General features: G+C 36.7%; 1 protein-coding gene across 1 annotated transcript in view; it reads right to left on the reverse strand.

The window, feature by feature from the left end:
• The window catches only part of ZNF407 (zinc finger protein 407), a 335,252-nt gene that overhangs the window by 39,414 nt on the left and 272,116 nt on the right, over positions 1-23,722 (reverse strand). The window lies entirely within an intron of this gene.

Here is a 23,722-nt window from a genome sequence, read left to right on the forward strand (position 1 = left end):
TCTGAAAACCAATATTTTTCTTGAAAGAAAGACGTATAAGGGACAACAAGAAATGCAATATGAGAAAGAATGCTGGGGTTAAATTTAGAATTTTTTCTTAAATACTCAAAGGATTGGTCTCTTGCTATGGCCTTGTTTTTGTCAGAAAGCTTTACATCTCAATTCACCTAGTTACAGGGAACTGTATCTAGGTGCACTAGAGCTAATCCTAGAACACAGGTGCTCACTTACTTTCTATTAGGTTTACACAAATTTAACTGCACACTGTACATTATATGATCATGAAGAATAAGGAGAAAAAACAGAGAGGGTGGAGAAAGGAGAGATTAAATGAACACAAGCAATCAAATTCACCGTACAGTGAGGAGAAAATTCAGATACTTCAGTAGAAAGTAAAGGAAAAGAGAAACATGTCAGCTCTAGTCTGAGATGAATTATAGAGAGGAGTTTCAAAAAAGGAATGAAACAAACCAAGAATGGGATGCATGAACTCCAGCACATCTGAAAGACTTTCTGAAGTTCTTTCTATTTTTCCTCTTTTGTGAGTACCTTCTATTTAGCTAGCAGGGATATCTGTAAATCCATGCTTTCTAGGACACTGTCTGAGGGCACCATAGCTGATTAAAACCAGACTACCTTTCTGTAGCCCCACCCTTTTTTAAAATTTTTTTAATTGCTTTAAAAAATAGTCACTTTTCAAGTTAGATAAAGCTCACACAAAGCTTAAGAGAAGACTGAAACCTGACTATCCAAACTCCATTTTACAGGATAATTCTGTTGGCTTGGGAAGGCATGTCCCATCACATAGCATAAAAAGGTTTTCTTGCCATCTGGCTCCTGCCAATAAACTGCTATACTATAACCTAGTGTCTGTTTGTCAAGAAGTTTGATAGTCTGGTTTCAGTTATAACTTGTTTTCATTTTCTAATTTTTATTCTTGCTGTCTGCGATTTTCCATGACTGGCCGCTGTCTGGTGATGCTCTTTGGAAAGTCTGATAAAATCCATGCCAGCTATTTTTTCTTCATGTGAAATCAAAAGAGTAGAAGATCTATTACTATGAAAAAACCAAATGAAAATAAAAATGTGATTCAGATGCAGCAGGATGTTGGAAATTTGCATGTATATACTATGTATTGTTAAAAATACGCTCACATTTGAGACTGTAAAGAAAGATTAGAAAACACAGCTAAATGACTGAAATTCACCTCTCTGTAGACTCCACAGCCAAACTAATGAAGTTCTAAAGTCTTTTATGAAGCAAAACTTATTGTATAAAATTTTGTTCTGATATCATTAATAACCATCATGATACTTACAAAAAGAACGCCCTTCCAGTAACACAATACCTGTAATCATGTTCATACATTATAATGTAGGACTGAAAGGGAATTTGGGCTATTACAGATTAAAAAATGCACGAAATGAAGACCAATGGCAGGGAAATGTATCAAAAAAGATGTACAGAAGAAATTTTTCCACAGATAGAAAACATTAAGATTATAAAATTACTTGCATCCTTATTGTGGCAGTAAACATGGAGACTTTCAAAGCCAAAACATTAGCACCTATTTAAATATTGGAATTTTAAAAAACTGCACTAGAAAAAAAACAATTAACAAGGTAATCCTTTTACAACACATAGTCTCTCAGCTAAATAAACAATACATGCTTTCTGAAAAGCATAAAATAGAAGAAATCATGGCACGAAAAGGAAAAGTTCAAAACATTAATGTCTCTCCATAGGTGGGAACTGAGAAAAAAAAAAAACACGATAAAATATTGTGCAATGAAGACTTCACATTTTATTCATCAATAAACAAATTTCACAATGGGAAATGATGATATTCACAGCCAGTGGTATTCTGACTTAGATTTAGTCCTTTTCAAGTCAAGAGAGAAACTTGGGATGACTAAGACTCAATTCAGTATTAGAATGCAGTTCATAGTTTGACCTGCTCAAAACTGCCCCAAAGAAACACGTCTTTGAAAAAGGTCTCTTACAGTCAGTATTAACAGTTGTTAAAATTCATTTACTCTCCTCAGTTCTATTTGCCTCAGGACTTGATTTCTGATCCACTTCAGATCTCATACACGCTGAATTCACTTAAGAGATGGACTTGATGATCCTTGTGGATCTCTTCTAACTCAGAATATTCTACAACTCCTGTCTGTAACTTTTGATTATTTTTTCTTTGTTTTCATACCTTAACTGGAAAAAATCCTTAAGGATGTGAAGTTTGTATGCCAAACTTCACATGCATAAGACTAAACTGTAGACCTGAGCAACAGCGCAAAGCTCATGTTGTAAACCAAATTACTTCAACTTTTGCAATTCCTGTTTTTCAAAGTTTAACAATGATAACATAATAGTGCATTATACTTGAATAAACTCAGTTTCAGGGCAAATAATGACTTTACGGGTCTTTTTCTTCTCTTTCATCTAATTTCCAGAGAAGGTGCATGAAGTTTCTTCAGTTAGCTTCTTTCTTTTCTATGGTGATTTTCTAGATTTTTAGCTCAGACAGAATATTAAGAATATTAAGAAAGTTTGGTCTTGTTGAACTTGGCTGAAAGACAAGTTCTTCTGTCTTTCAGAAGACAACAAGAAGGCAACAAAACCCTTTGGAATCCACAAATTCAAGACTGTATCTCTTCAGGCAAAGTTGGGCTGTGGAGTCCATGTTCTGATTTTGGGATGGTTAGGGGCAAGCTTCACACAACAATAAAACTGAAATCTTTTGAACTGTCACTCAGGCTTTAGGTTCTGGTTTATAACAAAATCACAGCTTTAAAAAATTACTTTTTCTCCCCTCTTAGTCATGAACAACTGAATATTTTTCATGACTTTTCTTACCTCTAAACTGCAGCTGGCATAGCCAAATTTGATCTTGAATAAAAAGGGACCTCTGAACATCTCTATGTCCATATGAATACCTACCAAACATCCACCAGATCTGAAAATGGATTTTAAATCCTTCTTTAGTGAAGATGGCCTTAAATAGTACCTAATTTAGGTTCTAGCCCTTCCAGTTAAGACACTTCACTGTATTGAATCACTCACAAGCCACCTCCACTAGTAAATCTACACAGCTGATACTGGCAAAGCCTACTCTACTTGAAATAAACCTCCAAGGCATAACATTTGGCCTGAAGTGAAAATTTCAGTACACCGTATTTTACACTACTTTAGAAGCAAATTTCCTAGGTATGTATGAAAAAAATTGCTCTAAGTTTTTACCTACTGAAGATATTAGCACCTTCAGTTCCTCTCACAACTTGAAAACATTCATAACCAAAGCAAGCCATATCCTCTCTACTTCTTTTGCTATATTTAGTACAGAAAAACATAAAGCATTGGTGATCTACATCTTTAATTTAAAATGCACCCTAAATGAATGGGGAGGAAAGTGTCCTTTGCCTTGTTCCCAGACTGACTGAAAGACAGTGCAACTTCAGTATGAGGGTATTCTCCAAAGTGAGGGCCCCTCTTACACACCAGCATTATTCAGGGACCATTTAACTACATGCTACTGGAATAACCAAACAGTCTAGAGGGACTTTCCATTAGGTAAATCTGGCCAAACATACAGAAGAATAAAATGTTATCAAGTTTTTAAATCAATTTTTTTTAATATGTGATTGGATTTCATTCTATTAATAAGTAGCCTGCTCTCCTGCCTCTTTTAAACAGACCTACTTGCTAAAACAATATGGCTGTTTTGAGTACTTCTTAGTAAATAGTATATTCCCCCTTTTTTTTTATGTACTTTGGTCTCAAGTGAAACAGTTACTATGATGACATTATATCCTTAAATTACATAAACTGTTATACTAATTGTTATACATAAATACATGATAAATAACTAAAATCACTGGGTATTGGTGGCTCACTGTGGTGATTGCATTATCAGTTCCCCCAAGTTGTATTTCAACATCTCTTGAAACTGAGCCAGATATCACACTATCTATTACACTAATAATTTATTTTCAGAACTTTTCCTCTGAAATACACAAACTAAGCAGAAATCTACTTATGTTTAGGGAAATAATGCAACCCCCATGCCTACAGAATGGTCCCAAGCTTGAACCCTGATCATCTTTTATCTACAAAATTGTCTGTGAGGGCACCTACTGACACCCAACAAAGCAATAGTACATTCATGCACAGAATTTTGGCCATAAATGCCAAATTAAATGTCACAAACATACTTTCCAATATATTACTTTTAATTTGTGTCTAATAACACAAACAGGTTCCACAGCAAACATTTTAGTCAGATTTTGACAAAAATATTTATCTATTGTCCGCTAAAAACTTTTATTTTCTAATAGAAAATCACTTAAAATGATTCTTTGGAAGTACTCATCTTATATTTTGCAGGAAAAAGAGAAAGAAAGCAGCTTTCTATTCTTTTGTTTATGCTCATAAGAGAGAGTAGATGAAAACTGAAAGCTAATCTGTAACAGGTACACTGCTGAGAAACTCCTATCCTGCATCTCCATTTAATACACTAACAATCACTAATTCTGCAGAATAAAAAAAATGGGGTTTGTATATGCAGATAGGGGGCTTAAAAATCAGCAAGAGCACTTCCAGTTTCACCCTTTGAAATCTGAGTTCCAGAGGAGGAGAGCCACACAGGTTCAGAAACAACCATCAGTTTATCCTTCAGACTTGTAAATGCTATTTCTTCCAGAGAGATCACCACACTGCTACAGCGAAGCACCGTATTTAATTGTTGTTCAAATTCCTATGTTTAATGGTGGCATAAAAATAAAGCGAGACTAGAGAAAAATAAGACTTTTACTAAGCTGTTATTGTCCCCTCTGGTTTGCTTCCAGGCCCCTCAATTTCAATCCATGTTGTTCTATTTTGAGGATGTTTTCAGATGCATTGAAGTGCACTTCGACAGATCCTTGAAGCACAACATGGATTGAAATGAAGTTGCCTGAAGATACTAGTAATAGAAATCTTTGACACAGAACTGCACATTGAGAAATTGCTTGATACTTATTAGAAAGCTTCATGTTAATATAACATTGCTAATACAGAGCTCTGTGAAAAATATTAATAAAATTTTGTTAAAAGAATTTGCGAATGAAGCAGCAGGTTTGGGGAAGAAGGAAGGAAAGGACATTCATAAATATTTAACAGGCAGCAGCCCATCCCTCAAACTCCCCAAAATAAAGCAAAAAAACCCAACCCTTAAGCGCTCATTTACATTATCATTTACAGATTTAAAGTTACCTGTCCCCCTATCCTTCACCTCTTCCCATGACAGTCAGAGAAAGAAAAGCAGGTACAAGTATAAAATATTAAAATGCTACTTTTCCTATTTTAGCATCCAAGTTCCAGAGAAATTGGTTGCAGAAGAAAAAAATAGAAGCATTCTATAAATATTTTTGCTTCTACATGAGGATTTCATAAGTAAGATTCAGGCCTAAAACACTTGTAATACCTAGGTCATTAATTCTTCCCTATTAAGGAAGTTTATAAAGGAAGTAAAGACAGACCTTCAGCTATCATGGACCAAACAGTGATATCTCAATAAACCTGGCAACTACTTAAAATACTCTTATGGGATGACATTTTAAAGAAAAAGGGGAGTCTATTACTTATGGTCCCAATCTAACTGATAGTAAATTTCCCTTCTCCTCAGTAGATGTTCTTCCCAGTAGAGATTCCCTTCTCCTCAGTAGATGTCCTTCCCAGTGGAGATGGCAGGAAAATGAGGGACACTTACTGCTTTAGCTCTCAGCTCTTGAGCATGAAATGCCCTGACCTACGTGAGACAACACAACATAAGCACGAATCCACGAATACTAATTAATTCACAACTGTCTGGCTTTTACCTCTGGCAGATTTTTACAGTGGCATAATTAGCTGCTGCAGACCAAGTCCTTCCTCCTGTTTACATGTGTTACCTTGATCATCAATAGTAGCAATTCAGTTCTGCCGGGCAGATACTGTCCACTAACAAACAGGATTTAGAAATAAATACTAAAAGTAGGCTTTTTGTGGACAATTTGCAGTAGGAGGTGAAGAGTCAAAATCACAGGATGCCCCATATGGTATTGCATGTATGGGAGAATGGCAGACAGTCAAACGTAACTTCTTGCAGATGCCTGCTATTTAGTTGTTCCACAAAGTTTCATTAACACACCCCAAACAAAATTGCTGCTGATTCCCTGTTCCTAACTTAAGCTAAACTCTAATATATTAGAAGAAAAATGTAACATTATTTTGCATGCAGACAAACAGAAATGAATCAGCTCAGCTGCTCACTGGTGGTATCTGAGATGCTGAAGGCTATTTGAAAGGTCCACCTGGGTCAGACAGGCCAGAGGATTCACTGAACACCACGCATTCCTGGAGAGTCAGTGGCAGCTTGGAGGGCAGCTCAAATCCAAGCATGTGAGCTGTGTGTGAGCAGCCCAGCCAGGTGCCCGTACGTATGAGGCCAGCACAACTCTAACTGTGACCAGTTTTTAGACTCCAGGTGCTGGTTTCAGGCATTAACATACTGTCCTATTTCCACAGACTGTTAGAGCAGGCATATTTTTTACATTCAAATTGCTCTACACATATCTCAGAATGTGTTTAAATGAAGAAGAGGAATTCTAATTTGCCATATCTACAAGCTATGGTAAATAGCATGAAGTCCTAAAATAGATATTCTACATTTTAAAACAGTTAGCTATTTCTTTAGAAATCCTCTGTTCACAATACTTTCTGCCTGTGATGAGTGGGATCTCCTAGCCTAATCCATGATATGCTATACTCTGTGTTGAAAGTTGTTTTAAAAATTAGTACTCTTTTCAGTCTTTTACAATAGTCAGCTTTGTTAACATACTCTGTTATTCCTGACAAGTTAGGACAGTGCGATTCCTCAACCATGGATATGGTAACTATCCAAAACTGGATAGTCCTGTAAAGACTAAAAAAGTGCCATGTTCACAATTTTGGGAAGTTTCAAACAGGGAAGACATTTTGGGAAGACAGAACAAGTCGTATCTTTCAGAAGGTCATGATCAGAAGTTGCAAACTGGGAAGAAATACAACTATTAGGGATGGTAAGTAATAGAGAGGGAAGGGACTGAAAAAGTAAAGGAAGTCATAAAGTAACTTGTGTAAAAATAAGCTAGAACATGAGAAAATGGTGACAACAAAAAGGCAAAAAGGTAAGAAGAAATGGACTGGAGGAGTAGGAAGAAAGTAAAGCAGAAAAGCTGGAGAAAATATTAACAGCCAGAAGAATGTTCAATCAGGAGGACAGGAATAGGAGAAAAAAAGGGAGAAAGTCTAAAGATAAAGTTAAATGAGTAAAAACAGAACAGGTGAAAGGAGTGAGTAATGAACAAGCAAAAATGACAGAAGTACAAGGAGATATGAAGGCAAGACTACTGCAGAAAAAAAAAAGGGGGAGAGAAAGAGTTGAGGGAGGAGCCTTAAGGAAGAATGGAACAAATGTGCCAGGTGCTCTGGGTTCAATGTCAGAAAAGTGACCTCTTCATATGAGCATACTACTTGGTTTTAAAAAAAAAAGAAAAAAAAAGAAAAGGAAAAAAAGACAATAAGAGCAATAGCTATCATAAGAATCTAAATTTAAAATTATTTGTTAATCTTTCCCCCATCAGAAGCTGAAGAAATCCTTTCAAGAGAATTTTTATTGGTAGAAATAAAACATTTTGAGACGCAAACTTGTTTGGTTTTGCCTAATATGCTAAAAGCTTACATTCAATTAACAAAATACAAGCCAAGTTTGGGAAAGAAATTTGTTTCTCAAAAAAAAAAAACAACAGGCGTTCAACAGCTCCAAGTAAAATGGTAAGGCCTTTTGTCTTAAAGACCAGAAATGCAACAGAAACAAAATATAATAAAAAATGAAAATCCAGGTACAGGAATTATGTATTTCATACTGAATAATTATTTCTGTACTGCCCGTAAATCCTCTCTGGTAAGCTGTGCATCTAAAACTCATCGAACTGCCAAGGGGTAAACGCAGCTCCATCCATCACACAGCCACTTGACAAATACATTCCATAATAGAAGTTTATTTTTATGGGAGGCTGAATCAAGGACTTTCCCATGCATACAAAAACTTGTCAAAATTATTTATGAGTCTTGCTGAGACACACAATATGTCATATCAAACTCCTATTTTCCTTCCAAGCACAGACTGTCAATATCTCTGCTACTATCAATAATGTGGAACACCGCTGCTATAGGCCCTCAGGATTTTGAGGTCATTTGCCCATCCTAGGCTGCTGCCAGACGTTGTCTCTAGCTGCAATGCAGCTGAGGAGAGGTGTATTTACAGCCTCTATGAGGTGTAGCTAAGGTAAGCACTTGGGACTGCAATCAAAGCCTTTGCCAACATAAAATAAAATGGAAACATATGTTTGAAATATTACAGTTGATTGTATCTAGAGTTATGAAAATAATGAAAAAACTTTCACTGGACTAAATTAGAAAATCCAAAAGCTTACCAGCATTTTCTGGCATAATTAAACAAATAATCACTTCTGATTAATATGTTTGCACCTTTCTGAAACTATGTTAAGGAAAATCCTCACACAACGAGGCTTTTAATATCCTTTCTGACCAGAAAGTTTGTTGAAAATCGCATGAACTTTGAAAATAAGGAAGTAAAACTCCTGAAACAAAATTTATTTAGTACAACCTGTTTTGTTTGCAAAAGAACATAAAAAGTCTTAAAGAAAATAGCATTATTTTTGCTAGTGGGCCCAAGCACTCTGTGCAAAAAGCATTTAGTTCTCTGAAGGCAAGAGCCCTACACCTTGTTTAGCCATATTAATTAATTTCAGCAATATTAGTTTTTCTGCTGGTTGTTTCACAAACACAATACAATCACAGTGTATCCTGTCTGAGATGTGGCTGAACTTGACAGTAATATTTTGAACCTTTTTGGTACCAGCCCTTTCCTCACCATGCTGGACTACCCTTTTTGCCTCTCCTGCTGTCACCAGCTCTGCAGGAATGTCTCTGCTAATCCACCTGGCTGCTCTGAACCACCTCTGCCTGCAGCTGCTCAGGTACCTCGGTGCAGCATTTCCCTTCCCAGGGTCATGATGCAGAAACACCGACAGACCCCCAGAGCCAGTGCGTGCCTCACAGGGCTTTTGTGCTTGGGATACAGGGTGCTCACCTTAACACACCCCTGCCTTGTCACTGAGGCACGCCTCATCACAGGAACCTCTTGCACACCACTGAGAGAAACACTAACTGCGCCTTCCTTGCAACAGTTGAAAGACTTAAATTTTTCTCTAGTTAAAACTCTGCACAGTGCAATAAGTGGTGACATCACTACAGCATATCTAAAAACTTAGCTCACCTTGCTTGAACAGATAGCTACAACTACTTGGCCAAAGACATAGATAAGAAATGGCACTGTTTCTAGGCTGTGCAGCAGATCCCACCTCATGATGGATTTGCTCTGAAGTCCTGTTGAATGATTATGGGCATAAAGAAGAAAGGGAGATTCACAAAGGACATGGCAAGAGGTACTCCCCTCAAAGGAAAAGCTGCAGGTCCATCTCAGCCCAGTAACTACTGGATGTGAAAGACTGATATTTGGGAAGTCACTGAGCTTCTGAATCCTGTAAATTTTTAGCTGCCCATCCATGAATGATAGCATGCTCCAGAATAAACTATCCAAATCTCAGAGAAATAATTTCTTCAATGAAAGCTCACAGTGGGAGATTTATTTAGCTATCCCCTCAGATTCAACCATCATAGTAGAGGAAATCACACTGACACTGGAATTAGCTTTGAAGGAGCTGTCTTAGGTATTGGAAAGAATGTGGTGGCAGAAGCATAGAAATCTGTTGAAAATGCACACTGCGAAGACAGAGGTATGGTGCTGCCAGGATTACATTGTTTCCAGTATTGCATGCAGGACATCAAAACATGCAGATGCAAAGAGTTACTTTTGTAAAGCCCAGTGTCTTCAGCAGCAAATATCCCAAATATTCATCCAATGGCAGCATTGTCCCAGCCACTGAATTTGGTTTTAGAGCAGCTGGCTGGGAAAGTGCATAAGGCACTAGGCATACATGTAAAAACTTATATGTTCACTCCCATCAGTGACATATATACTCAAAACCTTATTTTCCAAAAGGTATGGTACCTGCTGTGATTGGTGCAGATGGAAAAAAGAACATCCCTGATGAGTTCCTTTATTGTTTGATGGGCTGACAATTACCACACACTCAGTTAACCTACTGCAGGGTCACTTTATGGATCTTGAAAACCTATGTGTGGTCTGGAAGAGTTTTCAGGCTGAGATCTAAAGGGTGGACAAACGCTTCTTACAGGACTGTACAATGCCTGTCCCAGGAAATCAGAGACTATTAAATTCTACCATCTTGCAATCACCAACTCCTATAATTGCTAGCATAAAACCTTGCAAAAATAATAATAAATAATGAGGAACAAGACAATAATTTGATTGTCAAATTAGAACTAACCTTACAGAAAAGACTACAAAAAAAGGATTTCTCATAATTTTTAATTGTTCCACTAAAATAGGTTTGCATTGTTGTCTTCAATTTTTGTGTGCCTGGAGAGAATTTAGAGAAGGCTGTTTACAGCCAAGTCAGGGAAAAAAAAGAAGCACTGGTAGCCCATGTGAACATATCCAAGTTTGTCCAGAAGAAGCATTTCCAGTACTTAAAAAACCTTCCACTTTCTTATAGCGTAAGGGCAACAGAGCTATTTAACAATTTTTGTTAGTGGTTTAAAACTGTCATGAATCTGAGGTCTTTTTAGTGGTATCCTTTCCACATGACGTAGGTGCAACTCATTTGTCCCTAACAGAAACCGTCATGCCTATTATTCTTTGAACACTGCACTGAAATGTACCTTTTAGAAGCAGAACAATATAATCCTATTGATTTCCCTCAGCCCTAAAATGTAATAATTTGAGATTATTTTCAGGCAACAATAAGGCTTTATGACCTAACAGCTGATCACTTTTTTATACTTCACCACTGACGTGTATTACTAAACCCAGAATCCCAGCTCCATTTAAAGGATATTTATAAACACAATTACTTATTTTAGTTTAATGTTCCTGTGATAAATCATATGCTGCTAATAAAGTGCTGTACTTACTGTACCACTCTTATCTTCTGAGACAGGGAAGATGGTGCCAAAACTGACTGAACAGGCAAGAAAGAGTAACCACTGTATTTTATACTTCAGGAGACAGCAGTAACTGACACACAGCAACTGTCCTTTTACTCAAAACCACTTTGCAATATTACAAGAAGGAGACAAGTCAAAGATTATAAGATGAACAATCTGAATCATCAGTGACTTTCCTGAATCCTGAGTAGCCATTTAACACTTGAGCAAAATAAAACAGTAACATTCTGACTAACAGCAATTTATATTCTCTTTTCACAGGTCTTAATGGGGAAGAAGAGGAACTACCTTGCTGCATTCCAGCCAAAAGGCAAGACATTTTTAATAGCACGATAGGCATAAACTTTTAGAGTGCATGATAGTATAATATACTAATTTATAATAATATAAGCATTAGTTTTCCCATCTTATCCTTTATTTTCTTCTTTAGAAGTACATGAATAAAATTACACGGTTTGGCCTCTTCCTTGAATTGGTCACATTTTTTTCCTAGTAGAAAGAACCACTCAATTTCAGTTGCCTTTGGAAGAATTTCTAGGAAGGAAAGACATAAGGATACAGTTGCTCTATGGTAGCTGCTCTTTTCTCACACCAAAGATGTGTTTCACTCCTGCAATGTTCTTAAGCAAACATTTTCCTTCTCTTTCTGTCAAACTAAGGAACTTTGTTAGCAACACCGTAGGACAGGAGATAACTATAGAGCTCTCTAATTGTTAAGCTCTTGCAAGGGCTGAGCCTGATCATTCACTGAATTGTTGAGTTGATGGGATTCGTGTAGCTGGTTATAAATTGATAATCTAAATTAATTCATTCAAGCAGAAATCGATTTTGTAACTCCTTGAGAGCTTGTAATAATGCTTACCTCCTACCGTTAGCTGCATTCTCCGTTTCATAAAGCTGGTCGGAAACAGCTGGATTCAGGTGACCTGCTAGCTCATTAAATCTGTTACATGTTCCTCCTGGTAAATGATATTAAGCTGAAATGTCCTTGCGTTGATTTTTTTTCCTTTAATTTTATGACAGAAATAACCTAATTTGTAACACAAAATAACAATCTCCTTGGATTACTTTGCCTTGTTAAAATATTTTATGCATTTTTCATTTACACGAAGGTAATGGAAAAACACTTAAACTATCTGTTATTTAAGCCACAAGAGATATGTTACTGAAAGTCTGATAGCTGCAAAAATGATTGCCTCTTCATAGTCTTTGCTTTATATCTGTAATAAAAGGCGGACAATTCAATTCATCGGTTAGTAAATAAAGTACGATAGTTTTTATTTTATTTGCTCTGCATTGCAAGAACTAAAAATCAGATTGCTTTTGGAATTCATTTAAAAATGGGATCATTACTTTCCTTTTTTAGCTCTAATGCAAAATGTTCAGTGTCTGTTTTGAATGTTATACCTTTTTTAAGATATAAAGTAAATATTACCTAATTCTGAATGTCAGATTAAAAGCATAAATTTCTTTCATTGACTCCTCTATAATTACTTAAATATTGGTGTCAGGACTGTCAGTAAGAAGTCATAATTGAATCTGAGCACCTCAGTATGGATCTGATACAAAGCATAAATACTTATTTCTCAGAACCTTATGACTTCTAACTATCAACTTTTATGACAAGTATAGAAGTGTCAAAAATTACACTGCTGGAATGTGCTGCAAGGCAAAAATACATGCTTGCCACAAGATAAAGCCCAAATTCTACCAAGTCCAGTGCAGAAACAGCATCTGTTAGGGAATGGGAAAATGTGATGCTGTTCTTCTATACAGTCCATACTTCACATATGTAAAAGGATAAAGGCAATCCTGAAGTGAAAAGCTTAAATATGCCCTTGAACTTTCCAGTTTGCCATTTCCAGCAGACGTCACTATAGAGCAAGGATTCATGCAGGCTGAAAAAATGGCAACACTATCCAAAGGAATTACGATAAAAACATTTAAGAAGGCTTAGCTATTAAGATAATAGTAGCTAAAATCAGAATTATTAGCTTATTAAAATTAAAGATCCATATAAAGATAAACCATCCTTTTAATTATCCGAAAGAAAAAGCAGTATTGATTTCAAGCTTCTGGCAATAACAAAGCACAGAAGAACATAATACATACAAAATATGCCTGTCTTTTGGGATGCATGAAAATCACAACCATAACACTAAGAAACAGACATGCATGAAGTATCATGTTTTCCAACATAAACCTACATGTGATAGATATTAATGCAATGAGCATACAGCCATATATACCACTACCCATAAAGAAGAAACTGCTTTTTCACTCATATATTTGTCTACATTTATCATCACCAAGCATCCTTTACTCATTCCCCAAATCCTAGTATTTACCTACACACAGAATCATCAACATTCTGTCCAATAGCATTTACTCAATGACACAAAAATCAGCATACAGTAATAGTGAAAGGTGATAGTAGCTTTCAGAAACATAGTGAATGTTAACATGCTGATGAAATATCTAATATTCTTTTCCTGTTTCAAAGAAACAACGTTAAATAATTCTACCCACCCAGTATTTTTGTTTTAACATTTACTGCCTTAAGAATTAAAACTGTGAAGACCATTCTGTGCTGTGGCTTTCAATCCTGACTGGCTGGAGTTTGTCTGAAAGACAAATGCTACTCAAGGTAGTGCAAGGCTAAATGTTGTAGGCAAGTCTCTGGGAAGACTTGTCTCTGAGACATAAATTCTAATGACAAAAGGCACATAAAGGGAATTTTTTCACTATACCATACCTCAAACAATGTGTCCTGTTTCCCCTGTGAGCTTGGGTAATTTGTCTGGCCTACACAGAAGCATCAGGGTGAACTTTTCCCCAATTTTCTCTATTGCTTGTGGTCTGATATTTGCATAACATAGAGTGAAGCACTGTCCATGCTTGATACAGACTGGAGAGTGTAAAGCAACACAGAACACTGCCTTCCAATACTGGGGCAGAATGAGGGAACAAAGAAACCTCTCACGCACTGTCTCTCCTCATGAGCGTTGGCTCAATGGCCACTGCCACTGGGGTCTTTGTTCTGTGAAAGGGAGCGCTTGTAGTTACAGCAACTACTTGGAAACACTTTTACCACTTTTCTTGAAGCAACAATGCAGAAACTGAGCAGAAAAAGCCGTTCATCAGACTTCACCCATGGATATTTCCACTGGCCAACTTGGGGCGTGTTGGAGAAGTGTTCCAATGACTGAGAGAGGAGACTGGAGGTTCTGGGTGCTGACAGCTGACTCTCAACTTGAGAACTCAGCATCTGAGCTTTGTGACTGAGTTATCTTCTGGAGCTTGAGAATTTTTTTGGTGTGCTTCCTTGTTAATTTTGTTTAGAAATTTTTCCTTAATGACTAATGAGTTGTAAGTTTTGAGGTGCCTCATTCAGCTATGGCTCATCCTCATGGTGCACTCTCAAACAGGTGCTTCTAAGTGCCAAGAGGGGCATTGAAGTTAACCTGGGTAAAATATTTGTACGTGTTATTGCTCTGGAGAGGGAAAAAAAAAAGCTCTGTAGTATTCCTCTCGGCTTAGAGAGGAAACTAAGGCACACTGCTCGTACCTGGATGTATGTATACACTCTATTAGATACAAAATACTCTTAGGTGAAAAACAGATCCCACAACTTTTGAGATTAAACAAGAGCAGAGGAAAAGCTTACCATATGAGTGAGCTGTTTTGCCCTGCAAGGGAAGGCTTCCTAATGGAAAAGGAAGAACTCTAACTGAAAGAGAGGAGCACCTTGGGCACTGCTTCCTACTGAGGCTGCTTCACCAGTGTTAACATTAACAACAGCTTAGTGTAAACATAAACCATGCACAAACACAAATTATACCAAACAGCAAAGGTGTGAAATTGGAAAGCATTACACTGTGCCAGACAGACCAGTCTTAGCAATTCTCCTACAGTCATTTCCTACCTTCATAGTAATTGTAGTTCTTGGATAGTTCACACTCTTCTGGTAAATTATATTATATTGTGCTGCATCAGTCATAGCCAGGAAAAAACAGGTATTATCACCCAAGTAAAGTCAATAATTTATGAGTTCAACAGATCACAGCAGTTGAACCACTCTCATTTTCAAAAGGATAAGCAATAGCTGAATTATTTCTGGCAATACAGACCACCTCAGTACAAACCCCAGCAATTTAAGGAAAAAAAACATCATCCAGCAAAGGCCCAGGTCTAATATTTATGTATGGGAAAATGTGTATAGGCATGTATAAGCATCTTTAAAAATCTTGATTAGAACTTGTTCATTCATTATACTTTCTATTAATGAAATGTTACCAGAATAGCACACTTAGGAATGTATGGCTTTCTTTCTCTTAATGTTACGTTGCTACAGCGGGTTGCAAAAGGAAAATACTAGACCAGACTAGAGAACCCTGTCATTGCCAAAAGTGAAAATATTATTTTAAAATCCATTATTGGCAACTCCCTACTTTGCTTCTTAGCACAACCCCTCTTCACGATATTTGCAAATGGAGCACCAAACGGACATCAGTTGCTGCCACACCCAGATTCTTGTTACTAATCTGTCTTTTTAAATTCAGTTTCTTTTATGGTGGCTTTTCCACTGTTTAATTAGGCCATGGGGAGTAAAGAGAGGCAGTCTCACTGTCCCTTCAGAGTTTATTTCACAGACTGTTCCCTTCAAGGATTTTACTTCTGTCACTGAAAGCAGACATCCTCATATTGCTTAAACACAGAAAATGATTAATACAATGAGATTGTTATGCTCCTAGCTAAAATGGCCTTCTTTGTAATGTGAGCTACAACAGCTTGAAAAGATGGGTGCTGACACTACACTACAGCTGACAGTTTTTCTTTTTTTAGGTGTACTATTATTGGGATCTGTAATTCTGTGTGACCCATAATAATAATCCCACCATTCTCCTCATATTAATATCATAAATTCTGCAGACATAGATGATATTATCATATATCAAATATGACCATAAAACCAATGTGATCTTAACACCTTTGGATTTATCTTGAAAAGAAAAATACTAGATAAAATAATTTATGCTGATATCACCAAGTCTTTACTGAGTTACAGTAACATGGTAAGATTATAATATTTATAATATTTAGGAGGATAGGCAGTTTTGACAGCTTTATTAATCTGCTCCTTGAGTTAAACTTCTGGATAGTTAATTTGTATGTTATTTAACAGTCAGTGTTTTCCATTCTGTGTCCCTGGCCACAAGGCTGAAATTCCGCAAAAGCTGTATTTAGTATATATTACAGTACATACATTAAATAGCCTACTTTAAAGGACCACCAGTCAAAAAATAATATTTTACAATATTTAAGTGAGATCTGCTAGTGCCACTGCAGTTAAAGGTCTCCAAGCTACTTTGAACACATTGTGGGTTAAATGGCATGCTCAACTTTGAAGTGATTTACAATGAAACCCATAACACACAAATATCAAATTGACTTAATACTGGTTTCAAGTTTTGTATCTCTGAGACCACTTATACGTCCCAGCAACGTGATTGCAGTGGAGGATTCTGGAACACTTAAAAGACTGAAGGAAAAGCTGAATTTAAAATACTGAAACCTTCAATTTGCCACCTCCTTCTTCCCACCTCTGCTCTCATCAGAATTAGAATTTCCAGACAGATTGTACCACGTGATTGTATGTTTGGACAACTGCTATTATAACAATAAAAAAGAGGGAGCATAAAAATGGCTGAGGTGCTGAGGCTGCCAAAGAAACTGTGCCACATGCAAACATGATTATCCTTGTTTTAAGTAAAAATCTTAAGTCAAATTTGTTTCAGCACAAAGGAACTATCCAGGGGCCCATACACCACTTATGCCTTCAGTCAAGAGCACCATGCAGCAAAAGTGCTGTACTCCTGGTAAGTAATGACGGAACAATATTTGCAAGGAATTTTTACAAGGCACATAAACCTAAACTGCTATGAAATCCCCCTTTACAGAAATGCCCTGCAAACCACCAAACAGGCAGGCTAAAGCAAACAGGCTTTTCGGGAAAAAAGGAGGCAGAAGCAGAACAAAAGAAAGCAACAATGAACAGCACAGCTTCAGAAATACAGATCAAAAGGTGCTTTATTGCCACTGGGGAGAGGATTTTTTCACGATTTCTTTGCAGTAAATGTATTCAGGCCCTAGCTTCAGATACTTGTTTTGTATGTTGTTGGCATGAAACTCTGCCCTCAAAGATCACATCTCTGTGAGAAACTACGCTTTTTTTTTTTTTTTAAGATGCCCACATCTCATAAAAAGCAGCACGTGATTGAATTTCAGCAATATAGCTGCCATTAGAAACCAAATTTCTTTATGAGGTGCACAGGCATTTCAAGAGGATAAACAAGTTTTTCCTCAGTGAGTAGTCATTAAAAGATCAGTGCCTCAGTTGATCTACTAAAAAAGCAAAAAGCAGATGGGAGTAAGCAGGGAGTAAGCGCAGCCCTGGCTCTACCTTTACAGCTGCTGTTAGAAATGAGCAGAAAAAGGGGCAATGGTTGTCCCAGCTGGGAAGAGTCACTCTTTTTAAATGTATCTGCAACATCACAGTGCTACCAATCATTGCAATATTTTCATAAATTATGTTAGCTCAGATATTTAAGGCTTTAATGTCCCAGGTTTCTAGACTCAAATATTTAAGTAAGTACAGTTGTTTTCATTTTTGAGGGAAGAGAGAAATTCAGTAACATTAAATACAAGTAACAGAGATCAGAAATTACTACTTTGACCTGTTGTACAGCAACATGTAACCTGGCAATACCAACACTCTTCTTGTCTTCACTGTAACCAGAAGGTTGTAGGACAACTCCATTTTGGGCAGACAATCTCCCCATACAACCCAGACTTGCAGCTGTGCCTATATGCCACAATCTACTCCTCAATGTACAAATTTCCTTTGACACAGATGACTTTAATGGCTTTTTCTTTGTAGCTTTATAGTATATTGTATAATTAATTCAGGAATTAAAGCTGCCTAAATGCATTCAGACACAAAGAGCCACTCTTCGGAGCTGTTGCAGTCTATTTTGTCAATAAACCTAGTTCATGAGGTTCTTGTTGCCACACATCAATACAATAAGAATTGTGTGCTCTGGATATTTACATATCTATCCCATGGAGAGATTCAGATTTTTAAAGACTCCTTAACAATGGATTTGTTCATGCTTTACTTAAAATATTCATTTTAATACAAATTTAGAAATACAAAGTTTCCAAATTAAATAAGTAAAAACATTTTGTGTACTTTATCTGGCAAATATGCTCCTAACATTTGAAGAGAATTCCCATTTTTTTTAAAACTGTAATCAACTTTGTGAATTTTGCCTTAAAAAATTTTTACTTTCCTCTTGAGAGTATCCAAAGAGCATTAAAAACCCAAAGAAAAACATACATGACAAATTGAAAGGTCAGAAAGGATACTATAACTGATTTATTTTCCAACTTAAGGATGACAAAAGAGCTGGGTGGAGAGAGAAGTGGAAGAGAAAGAGGTGGCCTCCAGAAAAAGGGTGAGAGAAAAGTTGAATTTGCCTGTTTTCTTTCTGAATTCCCACTTACTACTTCAACCATGGAAATACCAAGAACGGCTTTAATTGGCTTTGCTCAGTGCCTGTGCTAAGTATTTTATAAGCCGTTAATCTGGAAGCCATCTCCTCTTAAAGCCAAAAAGCACTGCTTCTTTAAGAGGAACAACCAACTGAGGTGACAAAGTAAGAGATGTGCTCATTTTCTGATCTTGGAGTTTCTGGATATACCAGTCACACTGAGGTGTGCTCTGACCAGGGTGGATGGCACCACATGGGTTACACCAATATCTTAAAAGACAGGTGATAGTTTTCTGTTCCTCAGTACTGGCTGTCCAAAGTATGTGTGTGGTGCAATTTTGTACACAAATAAATATGTACTTCTGTCTTTTCAGTATCTTGTGTGTGTTCTTACTCCAAAAATATATAGCCCTTTTTTGAGAGCAGTATGTTCACAACGTAAGAAACAAAATCTGGAAAGCAGAAAAAGAGCAACACTCTAACTTGCTGATAGGAATATGGTGTGACAGGAGGGATGAATAATCAAAGATAGAGTTGATAGTTTACTGTTAAAATAAATTAACCAATCCACTGACAAAAAGTCTTGCCTACTGTATTTTATAGATACAGCTCTGACATATTTTGATCACAAACAGTTTCAAAAGAGGATCACTCTGCCAGCTGGGCTGTTCTTAAACAAAACCTCTATGTTTTGATCCAGGAAACATCAATCATCATGTCTCCAAAACCATTACCATTTATTGAGCACCCATTAATATGCTCAGTGCTAAATAAAGCAGAGGAACATGCTGTCCTTATCCACATTTCTGATCATCTGTCCTATATTTTTGAAGTCAGTTTGTCTCTGCATAAACTCAAACATCTAAAGTAAACAAACAGAAATATTTTGGTACTATGTACTACACTGCTATACTTTTTGCAAGCTTGTTTTATCTTTCACATTCTGTAAATATAAAATAACTCCATTCCAACTGCAGGGAAAAGAATTGAAAACAAGACTCTGCTGGACAAACAAGCCTGAAAAAGGAGTTAAGTTGCAGAGGGGCCAGGAATTCTGGGTGTGTTTCAGCAGTGAGAACAGAGACCTGAGCGACTGCAGAGCTCTGCAGAGAGCTAAGAATGAGAGGAGTATCTCTGTGATGGTACAGGTCAAAAATACAGGGAATTTCAAAGGGAAACAAGAGGATATGAACATCAGCACTGATTATAGGATGTATTTCCTGCACATAGGAGAACATTTAGCTAAGCCATGTCCAGTATCTGTGATATAAATTAACTATCACAGAAAATTTGTAGAATCAAAATCTTGGATAATATATCATAGGTAATGGCTATCCACACAAATTCATACTAGCAAGTATGTTGCTTCTGAAGAGAAGAAATTACACATTTTAATACAGAAAAAGCCTACAATATCCCCCCAAAGAAAATCAAAGCTTTTAAAAGTAATAACAAATACAGATATTGAGAAGATTGAAATCTACTTCTGGTTCAACTTTAAAAAAAAAAAAAAATACACAAAAACTTGAACTTGAAAAACCTCAATAATATTGTCAAAGTATTGGTTGAATTTTGATTATATAGAACATTAAAAATTGGTGTAATTAACCATTTTTTAAAAAAATGGATGAATATGAATCAGTTAGATGTTCTTACAGTTCTATCTACCTGCTGTTTTAGACAAAAAATAAAGGTGATGTTCATAAAGAAAATGATACTATTTCCTTCACTTAATAGTCAACTCTCTGATTACTAGCCACTGGAGTAATAGGTTGAATTGCACCACTGATGAACAGCCAAGGGCCTCAGTTAAGAAAAATCAGTCCTTTTAAAATATTTAATGATAAGAAAAAAATGAATGAAAGCATTTGTCAAGATTATGATTGTCATTAGAAAATGCTAATTACATATTAGTTTAATAATCACCACACGATCATTTACCAAAATTATTAGATTTTTTACTTACTTGGAAGAATTAACTTTTTTTTCTTTGTACAAAGTGTTCACAATAGTGCTTTTAGATGCTAAGAATTTTAAAATTACACATCTTCTGAAGCTGTGCTGCTACTGTTGGAAAGCTCTGATCTGAGTTTAATGCCAACTTATCTTATTTCACTCACTTAATGATATATATTACCCCTTAAGGAAAGTTACAGCAGTGTACAATTCATAAAGCACAGGTAATTTACCACAAAAAAAGCTCTACAATTAAAAGTTAAACTACAGCAAAAAGCTGCTTGTTAAGTCATATATATGTGCTACGAAAAATATGTCACTCCTCAATATTGAGCTGAGATCTCACCTAAAACATGAAGGTATTAGGCAAGTATCAAACATATCTGTAAGAGCTGTGTCATCTCAACAATACAACAAAAGAATATACAACTAGTATTACAATAAGACTTCTTACTTTTGATAACAAAACCGTACTTACATTTTTCTGCACAGTACTGTTACACCAGTTTTACAGGTCAAGTTGCACCAGCAGACACTAACTTGACCACAGCAACAACAAAAAAAACATCCTATGCTAAAGTGAACTCAATTGAAATTTCTCTCAACCAGTGAGCATTTTTGCCATTCCAATTTATTAAAACTTCTATTCTTAAGCTGTTTTGCCCACATGCAGCTACAAAAACTCCCAAAAAAACAGTTTTCCTACTCCCAGTTTAAAGTTCACATTTTAAACAACTAGCAGTATCTCAAACAATTACTTCCTTTTAATGGGACAGCATAATTGAACTATGTCTAACAGTACAGCAGGATAAAATCTGAAAACTATAAAAAAATATTTCATATGTTATTTCTCATCTAAGACTGATGTTCTGACTTAGAAGAGACCCTTGTGACAAAAAAGCACATCTCTGGATTATTGACCTTAAGAACATCTTAAGAACATCTGTGCACCTTGGCCATAACACCCTGCAGCACTATTGGATGGGGACAGAGTGGCTGGACAGTGGCCAGGCAGGAAGGGACCTGGGGGAGCAGTTTGACAGTGCCTGAACATGAGCCAGTGTGTGCCCAGGTGGCCAAGGAGGCCAATGGCTTCCTGGCCTGGATCAGGAATAGTGTGGCCAGCAGGAGCAGGGCAGTGTTTGGCCCCTGTACTCTGCGCTGGTGAGGTCACACCTTGAGTATTGTGTACAGTTTTGGGCCCTTCAATTTATGAAGGACATTGAGATGATGGAGTGTGTCTAGAGAAGGGCAACAGGGCTGATGAAGGGTTTGAAACACAACCCTTCATCAGAGACCAATGAGGAGCAATTGAAGGAGCTGGGGTTGTGTAGCCTGAGAAGAGAAGGCTCAGGGGTGACCTTATCACTTTCTACAATTATCTGAAGGAAGTTGTGGCCAGGTGCGGTCAGCCTCTTCTCCCAGGCAACCAGTGAAAGCATGACAGGACAGAGTTTTAAACTGCACCAGGGGAGGTTTATACATAAGGAAGAATTTCTTCACAGAAAGGGTGGTTAGACATTGGAATGGGCTGCCCAAGGAGGTGGTGGAGTCAATGTCCCTGGAGGCGCTTAAGAAAAGACTGAATGTGGCACTTGATGCCATGGTCTGGTTGACATGGTGGTTGGTGTTTGGTCATAGATTAGAGTTTAGAATCTCAAAGGTCTTTTCCAACCTAGTTCATTTAGTGATCTTAATTAAATTTAGCAATGAAATAATATTACATCACTACTCTTGTTATGATTTATAGTCCCTACTCAATATGGGGGTATTGCAGTAACAGAACAGTAACTTTACTTGACCTTTGCAAAGAAATAAATAAGGTTAACTAATTTAAATGCACACCAGTTGGAATCACAGTTTAAAAGCACTAACAGCTGTCTCTGACTGATTTCCGTAGCTGTTACGGCAGAGGGACAAGGAAAGCTTCAAGAAAAAGCAGATGTGCTACTGCCAAAGTCTGATGCACACAAGTCTATACAATTTGTTTAATCTCTTCCACCAAGGGTGGTATAACTTACTTCTGATCAGACTCACTGATAGAGAAAGTTATGGGGAAGAAGAGGCAAAGATCAAGATTCTCTTTGTGGGAAGAGTCTTCAAACATAGTCTTGAGGGACAGTTGTTTTGATTTCTTTGAGTTAAAAAAAAAATAAAAATAAATGATTGATCCTCTGAACAGCTGCTCAAATTGCAACTCAAATGCAGATATATGTGGACAGAGTGCAAAATCCCTTAACACCAGCTAGATTTAATCAGGAAGCAAAGAGGAATATCATATCCAGATGACAATCCCACTTTGTGACTTTAGCATAGGAATGCAGATACCTTCACAAGCACATCCTTCTAATTCGAACCTTGGCCAGATAAGTGGTTACTCAAGAGTGCAGTTTGTCCCTGTAATACCAGTCCACAGTTCTGTGGGACCAGTTTCCTCTATCACATTTGCCACTCTTGTTGGCAGTTTTAATTTAAGGAGAGAATGGGGATGTAGACTGAACTACTCATGTCTAAAAGTAGCAGCTACAGATCAAGGTTAAGACATTACAAGGGCCATATGAGGATCCTGCACTACTTTCTTCTGTACTTAGTCTGTGGAACAGAGGAATTGAGTTTCTGCGGCTGTCAATCTGGCTCTTTTCATGAGTTCTAAATTCATTTAAATAAATAAATAAATAAAATTATTTGTTTCAACTTGTCATTTGGGTAAGATCTGTTTTATTGCTGCAATTTTTGCTGTAGTATGTACAAATCAATCACAAAAGTCTCTATGAAGCAAACCCTTTATAAAAGTGTTACCTATGTAATTTCTTCCAAAGAAGCTTCAGATGCTGTGACAGTGATACTAAACCTACATAAAAAAAAAAATCTTTAAAAAAACATAACTTCAGTGCTTTGCTTTCAGAGAATTTTTATAAAACTCACATTCTAGAGCCAGGAACACACACTGAGCATTTAACTAAATTCCATGTTAAAATAAATTCAAACCTAAAAAATTAGTTAAATATATCTTCCGCTCAAAAACCAATCTCAAACCTAAT

This window comes from Parus major, chromosome 2 (genome assembly GCF_001522545.3).
Source record: "Parus major isolate Abel chromosome 2, Parus_major1.1, whole genome shotgun sequence".
NCBI classification, from domain to species: Eukaryota; Metazoa; Chordata; class Aves; order Passeriformes; family Paridae; genus Parus; species Parus major.